Raw genomic sequence first — 18,683 nt, 5'->3', positions numbered from 1 at the left:
GCTCGAGCCTCCTGCACGGGGTTCGGGAGAGGTAGCCTCGGGCTCTCGCTCCAGCGCCTCGCATCCCCCCGGAGCCGGGGAGGAGGAGAGCGGCGCGGGGAGGCGTGGGCGGTGTCACTCAGAGCGAAGCCGGGGAGCAGGTGGATGATCAGCTCCTCTCTGAGGACGGCACCCAAACTCCTGACAGCGACGGGGAGAAGGGGCGTCATTGCGGAGCACAGGGGACGATCGGAAGTCAGGGAACCCCAAAATGATTCAGAGGTGTGAGTGCTTAGAAAGAACAGTCTGTAATAATACTGCTTATTAATAATGTAATTTCGCATTTATCTGCACTTCTTATAAACGACCCTCCTTACATCCATTAAAATTTCTTCCTCTGGCAGTTAAAGGTCTTTTGCTTCCTTAAATGACTTCCTTCCCCGCCGGCCCCATAACTGCCCAGGATTGTCAAAAACGCTGATCTTAAAATTACAAAACCAGACTTCATTGCAGCTTCCGAAAAAGAGATTGGTCGAAATTACTTAGGTGGCTTAATTTAAAGAAAGGAAAACGATTGCAGTAATATCATTATTATTGCGTTTCCCGAGGTGAGTTTTGAAAGCCAGATGCTTGTAGCAACCGCCTGAAGGAGTGAAAGATGGACACCAAAGCCTTCGTCCTGAAGCGGGCGTACTAGAGCCTGGCGTCCACAGCCTCCCGGCCTCCAGACAGTAAGGCACGTGATTCTTCCCATAGCTTCAGTTACTGAACAGTAAAACAAAAATAAATAAATGAATCTGTATCCACCTCACCTGATGAGCCTTACAATGATATATTTCTCTTTGCATTTCCCTGTGTACTGATGGTGACATTGATACATTTCAAGGTTCTTTGATTATAATCCACAAAACAATTTTTACTATGTTCTAGAGAGTCAAGCAACACTGACTGATATTCCAAATAACAAAAGTGAGGAAAAATGGCATAGAAGAGAAAATACAAAGTGAGAGTTCTGTGCAAAATAAAAATTTATTATTTATTATTAGATCATTCTGATGATGTGATAAAGCCTCATGAATAGCGGACACTGAGGATAAAGGCCATACATGCAATCTTTGTGTGGAACACTGAGCTTTGGTGAGCACAGGATTCTCCACGCTGCCCATTTTATTTCATCTGTTGGAGCGACATCAAAGCACATAAATGAGTGCACCGAGTCTGGAAAAGGACTTTTATTGACCATGCAATCGCTTAAACTGTTCAAATTCTTACACGTATTTCTTCCCTGCTGTCTCCCAGGATTATGAGAGAATGGCATGAGATAAGACATTCTAAATCATGTTAGAAATCATAAAACACCACATCAATGTAATAGACGGGTTAACATGATGTATCTGCTACCTATGCTCTAAAAGCTATGTCACTATCACAATAGTGATATTTTCAGACGAGAAGAAAAATATAATTCTATAACCTTAAATTTCTCCATGATAAAACATAGCTTTATTTCATAATTTGTAAGTTGTGAATTAGACAAGAGTAAAATTAAAAGAAATACTGGAGTAATGTCTTAAATTCCCAAAGAAGTTTTGATTGTAAACTGCTCAAGGGTAAGACTTTTGCCTTGACATGAGCTATTAATGAACAAAATGTGCAATTCTTGTGTAGGAAAGCACTTTAATGGAAAACTCATTTGTGCTTATAAATGATGAAACTTCAAACTTGGAATCTCCATTTTGTCTCTCTCATATATGGCACTTGGTGTGACAGCTGGTAATTTCTATTAACTCTGTCTTCCACATATATTTTCCCACTTCTAGCCCCCTTCACAGCTTTGCCAGTCTACCCTGCTTGATCCTGTGTCCTGCCCCAAAATCTAACTGCTCCTGATTCCCTTTACTCAGTGCTTTTTCCTCTCATGGCCCTTAATGAAGTACAAAATACTACATAATTTACTCATTTGTTATATTTATTGTCTGTCTCACCCTCCTGTTAGTTTATAATCTCAAGAAAAGCAATCTTTTTTTTTTTTGTCTTTTTGAGACAAGCCTTGCTATGCAGTTCAGGCCGGCCTTGATCTCACTTTGTAGCCCAGGCTGGGCTACAAATCATCAAACTCACAATGATCCTCCTCCCTCAGTCTCCCGAGTGCTGGAATTACAGGCATGAGCCATGATGCCCAGCTTTCCTTGTTTAATTGCTACATTTAAAATGCTCAGGGAAAAATTCTGGCACATAGAAGCAACTCGATCAATATTGTGAATATTTATATCAATATTTGTGACAGTTGGCGCATACCTGCCACAGGCTCCTTTTCATTGTCCAATTCTACAGCATTGATATAAACTGCATGAATTTCCCCAGCTTGGACTTACTTACCTGCCTCTTGCATTGTTTCTTAGACTTAGCTAGTTCATAGCCTAGACTTTAAAAGTGCTACTGCAAATGTAAATATCTTTTGATGCTGTCTGAACCCACTAAATAACAGACAAATGTCTTCAAAAAGTAATAGCTAAAATACTTGTACTACTGATTTCTATTGCTTTATGGAAAGGCACAATTAATGTTTAATTGTTTGATCAATCTTACATGTCTATATTTGTGTATCTGAGTGACCAATTTGAAGATAACAGTATGAAATACAATAACCATTTTAATTTCCTATCATCTTGTCTGAAATTCTGTATTGCTTTCATTGTTTTTGTGTTGTTTTGTAAGTGTCTGTGTGTTTGTTAATATGTTTTCGTTCTTTTATCTTTAAAATAAAAAAATAATTTTAAAAAGTAATTTCTCAGAGGTTTTAAATTAATTTAAAAAGCCAACATCTACAACAAGGATTTTACAGCAAAAATGGAAATCTTTTTTATATTATGTAGTTTTATATAAAACTTAAATATAAAATCCAGGTATAATGGAAACTTAAAGAAAGTCTCACCAGTCTATATTCACTTACTGTCCTGTTTGCTAGGCTGAATAAATATGAAATATATGGATTTTAAATTTCATCATGGTACAGAATACAAGTATTATAAGAAAAGAGCCCTGGTCTCTCGGTTCCTTTGGACTGTAACTAATTGGGTCCATGTCTTCCAGGATAGAGCCATTTCCAAGCCATCTTTTTGGTAGATATGCAAACAGAGTGATAATACTCATCTCCACTTCGTGATCATTGACTAAGCCCAACTCTTTTATCACAAAGATAAAGTACATTCATGATAGCTGGGAAGAAACCTAGAGCCAGTTATTCTTGGAGCTCTTACCTAGGATGAAGGAGCAGAGTGCTTACTATATATGAAGTGCATCAGCTTGATATTTGAAAGTTGAACCTGGCTATTACTTGCCTAGGGGACTAGAAGATCGAAGCCACAAGACTTCATTTCCTTATCTAGAAATAGTTAAATGAGAAAGATTTTTAAAGCATCTAATAACTCTCCTAGTCAATTTTGCAACTATAGCTATAGAGATCTCAGAAAATCATAGCTCATTTTTTTTCACATTTTTCATATCCGGCTCTTTTACCCAGTATAATGGTATATACTGGAAAAAAGTTACATAATGGTGTTCAGTTATTAGGGCCATAAATAGCAAAAGGAAGTTATTATCTGAATTGTTTTAATTTTTGCAGTTATATTCATTAGTATACATTTGTGATATATAGTGATTCCATCCATCTTTAAGGAATTGATCCATAGACTGAATGGTAATGGGGACCTCAATCAGAATAATTAATTGTGTTTTTATATTGACTAGAAACTTCTTGGATGGTGTCTCTAAAAAGAGGGAAATGATTGTCTAGAGGGGCCGTCATGAAGACAAGCAAGGACAGCTGGGAAGAAATTGTACAGTCCCTAAAACATGGCAGCTGTGTGCTATGTGCTGCTGCTGATGACAGAAATGAGGGTTAGTTCATTTTAATTTCAAGTTGTTGTACATTGGAATAATCAAGGAACTAGGTTGAGGACCTTTTTTATTGATACTCAGAAATTTAAAAACCACTTTCTAGTCTAGTACAGTTCATTCTTTTATAAACAGTATTTTAGCCCCTTTAATATTTTATTTTACTTATTAGTACATATTTGCAGTGCATAATGGTTATAGCCCTTGTATGGAGTTGGCACATGTATATAACCCAGCTCAGATCTTTTTTTTTTTTTTTTTTTTTTTTTGGTTTTTCTCCGGTACCGGGAACCGAACTCATGACCTTGCGCTTGCCAGGCAGGCACTTTGACGCTGAGCTAAATCCCCAGCCCCAGATCCTTTTTTCATCTCTTTTCCCTTCATCTCTTGACCCCCGTCTTATTTTATTTTGCTCTTTATTTGTATTTTGTCTTACAAAATAAGCCGTGTGATATTTGTTTGTATTAAATTTATTTCATTTAGCATTGTCTCCAGGTGCATCTATTTTCCTATAAAAGACTCAAACTTACCCATCTTTATAGGATAGTTGAATTCTATCGTATGTAAATACCACATTTTTTTATCCATTCATTGGTTGATGGACATGTGCACTGCTTCCAAGATTTTGTTTTTATGAACTGTTCTGCTATGAACATGACTATGCATGGATCCCTCTGATGTCTATGACTCTTGTGAAGATACTTAGAAGGGGAATAGCTGGGTCAAATGAAATTTCTAGTTTTAGTGTTCTGAAAATCTCCATACTGATTTCCATAGTGGTTGTACTAGTGTACCTTCTCACCAACAATGTAAAAGCCCCCTTCCCATGGACGTCCCTGGGCATAGAAGAAATGCAAATTAAAAGCACACTGAGACTCCATTTTTACCGGGAAAGGATGGCCATCATCAAAAAATCAAATAATAACACATGTAAATGAATTTAAATTACAGAGCCAAGTCTTGTGGTAATTCTTCTGTCAATACATTTGGCAAAGGCAGTGAATGTTTTTCATCTACCATAAAGTACAGATTAAATATAATGCTAGCAACATTCTATTTTGCATTCAAATGGCCAAGTAAGTTAATAGATTTTATCCTTCCAAACACAGCCTGAGAACCATTACTTAATAGAATCCCTGGAAGTATTGTGCTAATAAGAGACAATGCGCTTTCAACACTATGGAGACAGCTGTTGCAACTATCCATAGTACATTAACCGACTGAGATCTGACATGATGTCCACCATTCTGTAACTATAGTTATCAAGGGTATTTCTGTGTTTTTCTTTCTTTATTTATTTTTTTATTTTTTATTTTTTGGTTTTTCTCCGGTACCGGGAACTGAACTCATGACCTTGCGCTTGCCAGGCAGGCACCTTGCCACTGAGCTAAATCCCCAGCCCCATTCTGTGTTCTTCAATACTACATTTTCTTAGAAGCAATTTGTGGAGCCAAAGACAACAATTATTTAAATTTTGTAGTAAGTAGAGAAAGAAGTTTGAAAACTGATAAACTGGTGCATTCTGTTATGCTACTGAATATTTTTTGTCATATCTCTTCAAGATTGGGTAAGGATGCAAACATGGTTGGACACATGGATCTATCAGAAATCCTGACTGATGGAGCAAGAGCCTCATGCTGTAACCTGCAGTGGTAAGAAGTTCAGTTCTGTTCTTTGGCTTCCTTAGCTGTAAAATGGGGAATTCCCAGTTCCATAAGTTGACTGTGAAGACTCAATGAGTAATATTCAACAGCACAGAGTGTTGTGTCTGGTAAGCTCTCAAGTTATTATTAATTATAGTTATTTAGATGAGAAACTTTATAGTACAAAGAAAAAACAAGATCATTGAGGCCAGTCTACATGAATTTCACAGTTGACTATTTTGCTTACTAATTATATTATGGTCTAATTACTTAACATTCCTGTACCTTGGTTTCCTTATTCATCAAAGAGACCTACATGCAGAGAGAGAGAAAGAGAGAGAGAGAAATGACAATGACTTTATAAGTATTGAAGAAGCTAATGCATATTAAGCCATTAGAACAAGGCCTTGCCCACCGTAATCATATGATATTAGATATTGTTAGCACATAATGATTTAGTAAGCATTTCAAAGCCAGTCATTATTCAATTTAAGTAAATTCCCATAATCAAACTAAACCTAATAATAAATCTACTAATCTATGGAACCATGAAACATTTGGCTTTGTAAACATTATATTGGAATTCATATCTTCTGGATACTCAGAAAAAGTCGAAAGACTCAGTAATCTCATATTTCCTTTTGTTCCTGCTGTGCCTTTGGGCAGAGTTCAAACTTTGAAGAATGAAATCTGGGCTCCCTGATGATTTGGTTTTACTTTCATTTCTAATCTCTTCATAACTATCTTGCTTGTTCCTAACACTGTATTTTTTACCATGACTCTATTTTATGCTTCTCAAAGGCAATTAATATTGTCCCTTTTTGTAATGAACATATATTTATTCTTCAAGATCGGATCCAGTTAAATGCTATCCTACCTATTTGAGGGACTGCCATTTCTTTATGTTCTCATAGAACTTGTCTAAAAAGCCCTAATATAAATTATATCATATTAAATCATAATTACTTATTTAAATCCCACCTTCCCCCAAAGAATGCATATGTAAATAATGTAACATAATATTTACGCATTCTTCATACTTGTACATAGCATGTAGTGACTATCAAACATATTGTTAATGAAAAAATAATGAATACATTCTAAAATAAATAAAAATTCTCATAAACTGAACTCTAAAGTAGCCTAGAATAGTTCATACACATAAACATTTTAATTTCTAGTTTAGATAGCTTTGAAATCCACTAATTTCAGGATCAGGTGGGGCTCCAAGAAACATACTTATTTTTCTTTTTTTTTTGGTTTTTCTCCGGTACCGGGAACCGAACTCACGACCTTGCGCTTGCCAGGCAGGAGCTTTTGCCGCTGAGCTAAATCCCCAGCCCCATACTTATTTTTCTTGAGCACTTCACAGGTCATTCTAGTGTGCTGTGTACTGTTTTTACATGTCATTTCTTTATTTTAGATTGAGTTTCATAAATGGTATTAGTATGAATACAGGTGCTGTTCTACTAAGCAAAGCATCATTCGACAACAGACAATACAGGAACTTTTATGTGATTGTGTCCTATTAGACCATTCTGGGTGTGGTACTCTTAAAACTGGCACCCATAATTTACCTTTGTAAGCATTTTAAAGGCATACTTTTGTTCAGGAACACATGTATTTTCTCAAATATTCTCCAAATCATCCACATGAAGTAAACGATATTCAGAGGGGTGAAAGTACTAGTTGTTTTTCTATTTTTTTTCCTTTTTAAAATATTTTCTTAGCACATGTTTGCAGTTCATGCAGTGTGCAATCATCTTGGGGAGTGGTTCCATGTAGGTACAACAGCTTGTTTCTTTCTTTTCTAATACCCTTCCCTCCCCTCCCCTCCTTCCCTGCTCCTACCAACCCCCTATCATTCTTATTAATATTATTAGCCTTATCTCATGTTGTAGCACATAATGTTTGCATTAATTGAGGTTATTACATACCTCTGTACGTCATATATTTATTCTACTTATTTCCCCCCCCCTCCTCCTCATCCCTCACAATACTTCCCTTGGACCACATCTCCATTGCGAGAGATCCACCTCATGGTCACATTCTCTCCATCCTTTCTTATTCTCTTTGTACTTTGCCTCACTCAAATAAGAGATACTATACTGTATTTAAGCCCATGTGTCTGGTTCACTTCATTCAACATTATGTTGGACAGTGCATCCCTTTTCCTACAAATGTCTCAAATCTGTCACGCTTCGTAGCAAAACAGCATTCCACTATATATAGATATCACATTTTCTTTATCCTGTCATCTCTTGATGGGTATACAAGCTGTTTCCAAGATTTAGCAATTATGATTGTGCTGCTTTACACACTGGTATGCATGTATCTGTAGTATGATGCCTTAAGATCTTTGGGGAGTTATGTGTCAAGGGGATCACTGGGTTATGTGGAATTCTAATTTCAGTTCTTTTGAGAAATCTCCATACTGATTTCCATAATGGTTGTACTAGTTTATATTACCATCCACAATGAAGGCTGGTACTTTTTTCACCACTATCTCTCCCGCATTTGTTACTGATTGATTTCTTGATGATCGCCAATCTCTCTGGTGTGAGATGGAATCTTAGCATTGTTTTAATCTGCATTTCTCTGATGGCCAGAAATGTTGAGCATTTTTTCATATATTTATTGCCCATTTGTATTTCTTCCTCTGTGAAGTGTCTGTTCATTTGTCTTTCCCATTTCTTGACTGTACCTTTAATTCTAGATGGCTAATTTTTTTGAGCCTTGTGTATATTCTACAAATTAGTCCTCTAAGGAGTAGGTGGCAAACTTTTTTTCCCATTCTGTAGGGTGTCTCTTCACTCTGCTCATTGATTTATTTGTTGTCTAGAAGCTTTTCAATCTGATATAATCCCTGCAATGGTGCATTGATTGTCAATTTGAGAGGTGGAGAAGCTTAACTAAATTGGCTTAGTAATTCTATACCCGAGCATAGAGAAGACCCAGCCTAGGGCAGCTAGTCACCTGCATGGTATAAAAGGGAAATGAGGAAGGACGCATTTGCTTCTGTTCTGTGGAGAAGCCCCAGTCTTTGCCTTCAGCTGGAACGTCATCTACTCATCCGGGCTTCCAAGGTAGACTCTTCAGCCTTCTTGCACAGACTCTTTGGGTTCTGCCATGGATCCTTCAGCCTTCCAGCATAAACTACTTAACCTTCCCTTGCAGACCGGTCAGCCTGCTGGTACGGACTTGCAAGGACAGCGCACTGAGCTCCAGACTGTGGACTGAAATCTTTGGTTTCCAGTGTGCAGACACCCTCTGTGCTCTTCCTCATCCAACTCTGTGAGTGACCGTCATAAGCCAATCTTTCAATTTTTTATGCATTTGTACATCTTGTGTCATATCTGTTTCTCCAGTAAAACCCTGGCTGATACAATCATGCTGTTATTTCTTGTGCAATTCAGGTTCTGTTTAGGAAATCCTTTCCTACACCTATGTCTTCAAGTGTTTTACTTATTTTATCTTCCAGTGGGTTTAATGTTTCTGTCTTAATGTTTAGATTCTTGATCCATTTTGATCTTGTCCTTATTATGCAGTTTTACACAGAAACATTCTGAAATCCCAAACCTGTGCTATTTCCAGTTATCATATGCTGCATCTTAACCTGAAAATGCTAGGAAAATATTTTGGCAAATATACTGTGCAAATATTGAATACTGACACACTTCATTTTTATATATGTTAGTATAAAATATTTAACTATGAAATCACAAGTATATATCACCATATTCCTAGGAACATCAGAAAAACAAAATAAAGTCAAATTTACCATTCATTGCATACAAATAAGGTAAGAATTATGGTAGTCAAAACATTAAAAGTAAATCGATGCAATATTCCATTTAAAAATAAAAAATGATAAATACATATTTTCATTTTAGCACTTCAAGAGTAAGTGACTTTCTTTTTCACATTTTACTTCCAATTCCTTCAAATATCTGTATATCTAGGCACCTATATAATTCTTAAATAAATATTACTTGAGCAACTATTACATTGCAGGTTCTGCACTAAGTACAGAAGCACCATAGTGCAATAAACACAAGCTTCTGAAATTGTAGTTGGATTTATATTTTATATAAAATCTTGCATTCTGGCTATATTTCTTAAAATGAATTTTCCGTATTTGTGGATATACTGTGTAGTCATTCTTTTCAACTGTATGTCTGTGACTTTTAATCATACATTTGAAGTTGACTAAATTAAGTTGGTAAGGCACGTTTCTGGGTGTACCTGTGGTGTACTTCTAGAGATGGCTGGCATGTAGCCAGCAAACTCCACTGCAGCTGCACCATCCAATCAGCTGTAGCACAAATGGAAAGAAGGAAGACATTAGCACAGAGTTGAAAGAGCTCCATTCTGCTTGAGCAGATGTGTCTTCTCCTGTCCCCATTGTGGAGAGCAGACTCCAGTGTCTTCAACCTTCCAGCTCGTGCCTGTGTCTCCTTAGAAAGCATGTATTAAAAAGACATGCACTTAGCTAAACTAGCTAAAATATTCAGCCATAATCTTTAAGTGACCTACTTTCTTTTATTTTTCTCATTTTAGATCTTAATCTATTGTAACATTTTTATCATTTCTTGGTAATACCCTATATGTAAAAAAGCCAAGGGAGGCTTTTACCATCTTCTTTTTTCTGCTAAAAGACCCATCATAAAGCCTCATCCCTGCAGGATGAATTGGAGAGATGATCAGCAAAACAAAGGAGAGAGATGAAGCTAGTAATGGAGGAAGTGAAAGAGGGAAAGAGGGAAGGGAGAAGGGAGAGAGATGAAGAGGGAAGGGTTAAGAGGGAAGGGGAGGGTTAAAAGGAAAGATATGAAGCAAGAAAAAAAACACAGAGTAGCATTGCTCCAAAATCCAAAAATCCCAGAATTGTATAACCTGAAATGAATCTCATAATTTATGAAGTTATCCTCAAGGTAGAGTTAAAATTTATGTCAATATTTCAAATTTAAAACAGAAATTCTAAGCTCAAGACCTGTGTTCTGATCTCTTGATGTTCTACGGACTTATGTCTGGTTTCCATAGTGACACTTTATGGGTCTTTTAAATAATAAGAAAAATTGATTTTTCTCTCATCACATATTTTTAGAACTTGGAACTAGAAACTTTCTTGCAGCATAGCAAAGGAAATTGTCTTTAACTTCAATTCCTTTAAGTTAGATAATAACTTATCACTCAATAGTAGAGCTGGAGAAAGAGAAGATAGTAAAAGTTATTGAGCACAAGTTAAGTATTCAGATATAGACACACATAAGCATAGATTATTAGATAATCCTTAAATGGCTCTGATTTTTTATACAAAACATTCTAAACTGGCTCTCCCACACCAAATAATGTGAAAAATACAATTTTAAATGTTCTCTAGAAAAATGTCATCTTGATTAGAAATATATTGCATGTAAAGTCAAACTTTCAGTTTTCTCAGACCCATAAATATCTATTCAAAATTTTAGTACAATTCTTTTTAATTCATCGTCCTGTGTCTTGTATTATAAATAATTATTTTAATTTGGAAACAGATAAATAATGCATTGGCATATCCATAACAGGATAAAAGAGTGGCTTCCTTTGTAACCTTAACATCACTAACTAAAATGACTTGACCACTTCCTGTCCTTAGGTAGCTATAAAATGTATGTTTCAAAGTTCCAGAAATTTATAAAATCACAAAATTTCACTTTTCATTCTTTGATGATTCTCTGCTACTTCTGTGAACATATGGCAAATTTTATTTTCATAAATGCCCCTTTTTCTCACTGTTATGTCACCATCACTGCTTAGGACACATCTGGCATATAATAAATCTTCACTGAATGAATGAATGAATCGATATCCCTAAAGTTCCTTTTCATTTACTCTGCTAACCCATGAATTCATGAGAAACAAAAAGAAATTAGTGAAATGAATATATATTAAGACATATTATTAAAAACAAAAAACTAAATAGATATAATCTATGTATATATGCATATACATACCCAGTGTATATATACATAATTTATATAACACAGACTTCATTTTGTGATTCTATTCTGTGACCAGAATCATGTAAAAACTTAAATTTATGAACTGAGCTACTACTCATAGATATTAAGATTTAAAATCTAATCCAGACCACAGGACCTTATAAATCATTAATAAATTTAATTTTTAGAATTTATATTGCTAGAGATTAAATTGTGTTCTTTATTTTTAAATGATATTTAAAGATATAATTGTGAAATCTTCAGGTTATGAGTCATTTTAAAGCAGAGTGTTTAGAGAAAATGTAGGAAAACCAGTTAACTTTGAATTTCATGTTAATATCTTTCTCTGTATAAGTGTGACCCAAAGATTTCATGGGATATACTTATACTACATAAAATATTATCTTTCTGAAATTCAAATTTAACTGGCTGTATTGTATTTGTTAAACCTGCCAACTGCATATTTCATTGATCTACTAAAACTGACCTATGATCTGGGAAGTTTACATTCCTTTTGGGAACGCAGGGAGAAAAGAATAGCAACAGGATCTGACCAGTGCCAGAACAGAGCATGCATAGGTTGGCATATAAAGGGCATCCTAAAACTGCTTTGGAAGTATATTAGTCAGATTTCCTATTGTTGAGACAAATTATCTGGCACCCACAACATAACAGTAAGTATTTAACATGTTTCATGGTTTTAGGGGATTCAGTTCATGGTGGTCTGTCTCTAAGATAGAAACATCATGATAAAAAACAAAGATGAGTAGTTCATGGAACTCAGGGGTAGAGCATGGAAGCAGTGTTGAACAGGTGGGAATCATGGGCTGTGTACATACCACGTCATGCCTCCATACTGCATCAAGACACACCCAGAAGTGTGTTTTACTAATCCCTTAGCCAGTTCCAAAGCAAATCAAGTTGACACAGATTTACCATCATAGGAAGCAAATCAAGATTCTGAATTAACTATTAAAAAAATTGTAAGACAGTACACAGTGCCTCTGTCCACTTAGTCTGGTGTGATTTACTAGAACTCTGTAGAGCAGGTGAACTCCCTTTTTCTCCTGATATAAATCTCCATGTCAGGATTCGGCAGTTTTTGTTTTGAGTCTGGTATGCTAGAATTCAAAGATTCAACCTTAGCAAGAAATTGTCTTATAAATATTAAATTACTAATGTGACATAAAAGTGTAGGGGAAAATACTATGCAATGAAAGAGACCCACTGAACTCCAAACATCCCAGAATGAATTAAGATCCTAAAGCATCCCCTCAAAAAGAAAGAATGATTAAAGTGTACCACCATAAAATTCAAAAGAAAAGTCATTATTATCTGTTTTTAAAAATACAAAAATGTTATTCTACAGGGTACTTATTCATTCCCTATAATGGGATCCTTAGTAGTCAAAATATCATTTAACATGCTTAAAAATGCAGCTGTAATTTCTCTATCCACCATCCTTACTCTTCAATACTTTTAAGTTTATTTAGCTTTCCTGAATGATTGGTAAGAATTCTGTTCACAACTGGGAAAGTAGCTTGCCATGTGATGTGAGTTGAAATTACTTTTCTAGTTTTTAACTGGTTTCTTGACTTTTCTTATATTATTCATTAAACATGAATTTTTAAGATTAAGGAAATGTATTTCTTTTGCATATGACCTCTGAGTGTTTATCTTATTTATTAAGACTATTTTAAAATAGTAAACTTCTTGTGCTTAAATGAAAAACTGTGGATCATTCTAAATAATTCTTGTCTTTAGACATGCAGGTGAATTGTCCCCAGTGAAGAAAATAACAAATAGATAAAAAAAAAAAGTGTTGGCATTATTTGTACATTCATTTCAATATTCTTAATCCAATGTTGAGATTCCCCTTTAACTTGGTCATAATATTTCAGTAATTTACTCATTTATGAGCTAAGTAAAATCATTAATGTGTTTATTCCTTCCAAAAGATTAAATCACATTTTCTTCTAGTGCTTTGATGTTTTTTATTTTAATTTTAGTTTTTAAGTCATCACCATTTATTTTGTTCTAATTTATGAAGCAGCGTTCTATTCTTACTTATTCCAGAAAATTAGTAGAAACCATAAAATTAAATAATATGTGTTTTGTTCATTGATGTTAAGGCCACTTTTACTTATAAACTCAATTATATCTATAATTATACTCAGTTATACTTATAAACTCAATTACATTTGAGTCTTTTTTTATATAAATAGTTCTCAGCTAAGGACAACATTGCCCCTTGAGAAGTATTTGAAAATGTTTGGAGACATTTGTGATTGTCACAACTTGGGAGTGGTACAGGCACTTTTGCTCAAAGGCCATGGCTACACCTAAACATTTTACATTATACTAAAAATACACAACACTGTGGATTGTATATTGTGCAAAACAGATTTATCTATTCCAAAAGATCACTAGTTCCAAGACTTACGGGCATTGTAGTTCTGTAGTTACTCATTCACATTCTACACTTTATATTCTAGTGCATTAGTCTATTGGTTCATACATGTAACTAACTATTCATAATAGTATATTATGTATGTATTTCTGTACAGCAGATGCTAAATAGGTAAAATTCACCATAGCATATATATGAAAGTATTAATGTCAAATAAAAAGAACAAAAGAAAGATTTATTTTCCAGTCTACCAATGTCCTACTTTTATTGATTCTTTTTTTTTTTTTTTTTTTTTTTTTTTGGTTTTCTCCAGTACCAGGAACCGAACTCACGACCTTGTGCTTGCCAGGCAGGCGCTTTTGCCGCTGAGCTAAATCCCCAGCCTCTTACTTTTATTGATTCTTAAATGTAATTATAACATAACACCCTGGCCTATATTTCATGAAATATTTAACACATTAGTGGTTGCCTTAGTATTTTATACAAAGACAAATGATTTTAGTTTAACAAAATAAAAACTAATATTTTTGCAATTTATTGAATCTCAGAGTGACAAACATCACACTAAGCATTTTTGTTTAATTTCCATAATGATTCCACGGGTTAGGCATTTATTCATAATCTCCCTCCTTTCCCTCTCCCTCCTTTCCTTTCTTTCTTTCTTTCTTTCTTTCTTTCTTTCTTTGTCACCCTCCCTCCTTCCTTCTGTCCTTATTCCCGATCCCATTTATATCTTACATGAATCATTCACAAGGAAAAGACCATTTAGCTCTGGTTAACTACAAATTAGAATTTTATCAGATTTTAGTCACTTTATTCAATAATCTACCCACCCACGTTTTAGATTTCCGTTTGTAAAAATTGACTGCGTTAATGTAGGATATAAAGTTCACCACATAGGAAATCTTCAAAGAACAACTACATGCTTATGAAATTGTTGCAGAGAAAAAAATTATTGTATGTTACACTGGTCATAGGGCTTTATGTATATGAAAACGATTCATCTCAACCCTACATAAATGCTGACTTATATGAAGTGAAGGCACTTCTGCTTTGTGGTTTCCAGACACAACACGTGTACAAACCCATATGAGCTATCAAAAATTTCTAGGGAAAAAAGACACTAAAATCTTAGAGCTATATACCTGGGCTCTTACTGTAAAAAAGGTGAAACTGTGTTTATCCAACAAAGTGAATGACAGCTAGGGCACTTGCAAAATGAATAAGGGCTAGGTGCAATTTTAGGACACAACCCCAATGTCTCTGAAGTGTAGCCCAGCATCCCAAGTCCCTCTTCATGGGTTGTAATTTTAAATGAACTATAGTTAATAGTTTTGTATCTTTATGCTACTTAGTCATTTCATATAAATTGAATATTTTGGAAGTTCTCAGTGTACATTGTCCAGAAGGTTAGTTTCGAGCCCTTGCTTTTCTGAGAGAAAATACCTTAATCAAAATGATGCAACAGGTTTTCTATTTGGAATACAAACATAATTTTTAAAATATATGACTTCCCAATGTGCCATGGTGAACCTTTCTTGCCAATAAGGTATGTTAAAGAAATAACTACTTGTCACTTTTATAAAGGTTCTTTTTATTTTGTTTTGTTTTGTACTGGGAATTGAACTCAGGACCTTGCACTTGCCAGGCAGGCGCTTGTGCTACTGAGCTATATCCTGGCCCAATATAAAGGTTTGTTAAAGTAATATAGTTCTATTTAAAACATAGTTGTCACATTTCAATTCACAATCTCTCCATTCAGTTCAGTAAAGATGTGAAATATGAGGGATATTAGGAATATATTCACTGCACATTTTTTTCCTCCTTCAAACACCTTGGATAGATATTTTCCCCTTAAATATCATTCATGTTGTTTGCCTATCCAAGCATTTAGGTCCTTACCCATTGATTTATGGAAGATCAATTTAGGAGCTGACATTCTACTTTTGAGGCTGTTGAGGTAGTAGTATCAGAGAGGTATATCTTATCTCATTTAATTTGATATTCAGAACCTTTAGAGATATGTGACTTTCTGCATCTCTTTTTTCATGATGGAATTCAGTCAGCTTTATTCACTTTTCTCTGTCTGTACTGGTCTATTCATGATTTACTGGTCTATTCGTTTGAAAATGGATGTGAATTCTTCCAACGGTGTATGCTGGCAATTAGTTCTTTAGATTTGGCATTCCATTGCCCTGCTTGGCAGAATTGCCTCTTAATTTATGCATGTCTGCTCACCTCAGTTGTATTTTATGTGGAGTTTTGGGACTCTATAATGTGCTACTGTAGTTTTAAGATAATATAAGAACAAAATATTTGGAGCTACCACCATTTTTTAGCAAATGCCACATCTTCTTCAAGTCATGTTAGCTTAGGCTGCTCCACATAGCTTTCTGAAATTGCTACACCAAAAACAGAATCCATACATGTTCATATGTAAGCCATAACTTTAGGTTTTGGAACCATCTTCCATGTTTCAGTCCAGAAGAATGATGGTTTGTTCTCCACTGTCCAGGTAGGTAATAAGATGCAATTATGCCCTCCTCAAAAGGAAATCTATTCTTAAGTACAGATTCTCCTAAGATACTCTTTACTAAAGTTGAAAAAGGATAACTCAACCCTTTTGTCCTTATGACAAATTAAAATTTTAACAGTAAAACCAAAATGTCTAGGTCCTAAAACTATGTTGTTTATTTTCCTAGTTTTTTTTTTTTTTTATAATATGTTGATAGAAATGGTTGCTAGAGATGGGAGGAAATGCTGCTGTTATGTGAAAATCTATTTCTGGGCTTTTTATTCAGTTAATCTACATATCTATCATTTCACCAATACCATACTATCTAGATTAATATATTTTTGATTACTATACTTTTATAATAATTTCTGAACTTTATTAATATAAACCCTTCAAATCTGTTGCTACTTGTAAAAGCTTTGGGGAGACTGACATCAGCAACATGCAAAAAAAAGACACAGACATTGTTTCCACAGAAGACACTGACTTACAAATAATATAGGTCTAAAAGCCATTAGGAGGGCTCTAACTCCCATTATGAAGCCAGGGCAACTTAAGCAAGTGCAAAGACAAGAACAGTCGCATAGAAATATGTAAGAATAGCTGTTGCTTCTCCCATAACTGCCCCTTCCCATGCCTAGCATAGTTCAGGAAAATTAAAAGAAAATACCCAACTAGTAGTTTTTCTCTTGAAAGGGAAAGGGAAAAATGGAACATATATGCAATATTTTCACTTTTTAGGGGCTTGTCTGTGACATTGTTCTTTTGTCTCAACTGACTCACTGTACTGATGGAGAACTAACATATTTTGGATGCCTAGAAATCACTCACAGGTCAGTATCTTATTGTAGCATCAGAGAACCTACAATACCAAAGAAAAACATCAGAGATAGTAAGATCATGGACCCCTGAAAAAGAAACCAGAAAGTCATTCTGAATAGCAAATTATATATGTAAACCTAAAGAATGTTTATTCACAAAGAGGATTTGAGAGGCTCCCAGAATTACTAGCCAGCCTGCTAATGAAATTCTTTCCCATTATGAAACCAGTTCAAAAAGTGTGAGAGAGGGAGATGCCTCCCCCAACTACAATGACTAAATACCAACCAAAAAAAAAAAAAAAAAAAACTTTAAAGAAGAGGCATCAGCATGTTGCTGATGCCAGTCTCTGGTCAGAGTCACAGTAACACTAAGACCTCTTCCTTGGACCTTTGCTGACCATGCTGTTCAGGGTGGTAATTTCTGCAGCCAATACAAAGACCTACTGTCTGAAGAACTCAGCCCTCCTAGGGCCAGGGGTATTGCAGGCAACAAGGATCTTTCACGCAGGGCTGCCAAGACTTGCTCCTCTACCACCTCTTCCTGAATATGGTGGAAAAGTTCCCCTGGGCTGAATCCTGAAGAATTCTTTCAGTTCCTTTGTCCTAAAACTGGTGTAACAGGACCCTTGGTGTTTGGAGCCAGGCTTATCTTGTATTTTCTGTCCAAAGAAATATATATGATTACCCCAGAGACCTTCTCTACTATCTGTAGTAGGGCTACTTGTCTATGTAATTGAAAAATATGATGCCTCTTTTGGAGAATTTGTTGATAAACTCAATGAGCAAAATATTCCCCAAATAGAAGAGGCAAGGCAAGCTTCCATGAAACAAATCTAAGATACAATCGAATTGGAGAAGTCACACCAGATGCTTGTTCAGAAGTGCCACTCCCTTTTTGATGACCAGAGGAATAATATTGCTATGGCCTTGGAGGTTACTTACCAGAAAGGGCTTCATAGAGTATGTAAGGAGGTAAAGATCGCCTGGACTACTGTATCTCTGTGCAGAGTACGATTTATCTAAAGGAACAAGAGCACGTGATGAGTTGGGTGAGAAGCAAGCGGTGCCAAGATCTCTCTGCACAGTAGTAAAAGGAGACAGTTGCCAACTGCATTGCATATCTAAAGCTCCTTCAAAGAAGGCTCAAGCACAGTGTGTTACATAAATATATCTATCCCACGGGAAACAACCAGAAACAGTTGTCCAAAGGAAACTAGTCTATGCCACAGAAACTTCCTATATTGCTGTTTACTGAAATTACAGTTTACTTTTCCTAAAAGAGAAAAGTTTGGGGTTTCATTTAGTGAGAACTAAATCTATTGGCCAGTCAGGTGTTTCTCATCCTTACTCTGCATTTTGAGTTGTTCTGTTATTATTTTTGAATAAAAGTTTGTTTTTATTAATACTTATTACCTGACTAAAGATTATCAAGTT

General features: G+C 35.3%; 1 pseudogene; it reads left to right on the top strand.

Moving 5' to 3' along the window:
* Positions 1 to 17,648: 17,648 nt before the first annotated feature.
* Positions 17,649 to 18,466, top strand: LOC102007330 (annotated as a pseudogene).
* The last annotated feature ends 217 nt before the right edge of the window (positions 18,467 to 18,683 follow it).

This window comes from Chinchilla lanigera, unplaced genomic scaffold, assembly GCF_000276665.1.
Source record: "Chinchilla lanigera isolate Chin_1 unplaced genomic scaffold, ChiLan1.0 scaffold00013, whole genome shotgun sequence".
In the NCBI taxonomy this organism is placed as follows: domain Eukaryota; kingdom Metazoa; phylum Chordata; class Mammalia; order Rodentia; family Chinchillidae; genus Chinchilla; species Chinchilla lanigera.
This window is presented reverse-complemented; position numbering and strand designations above follow the sequence as displayed.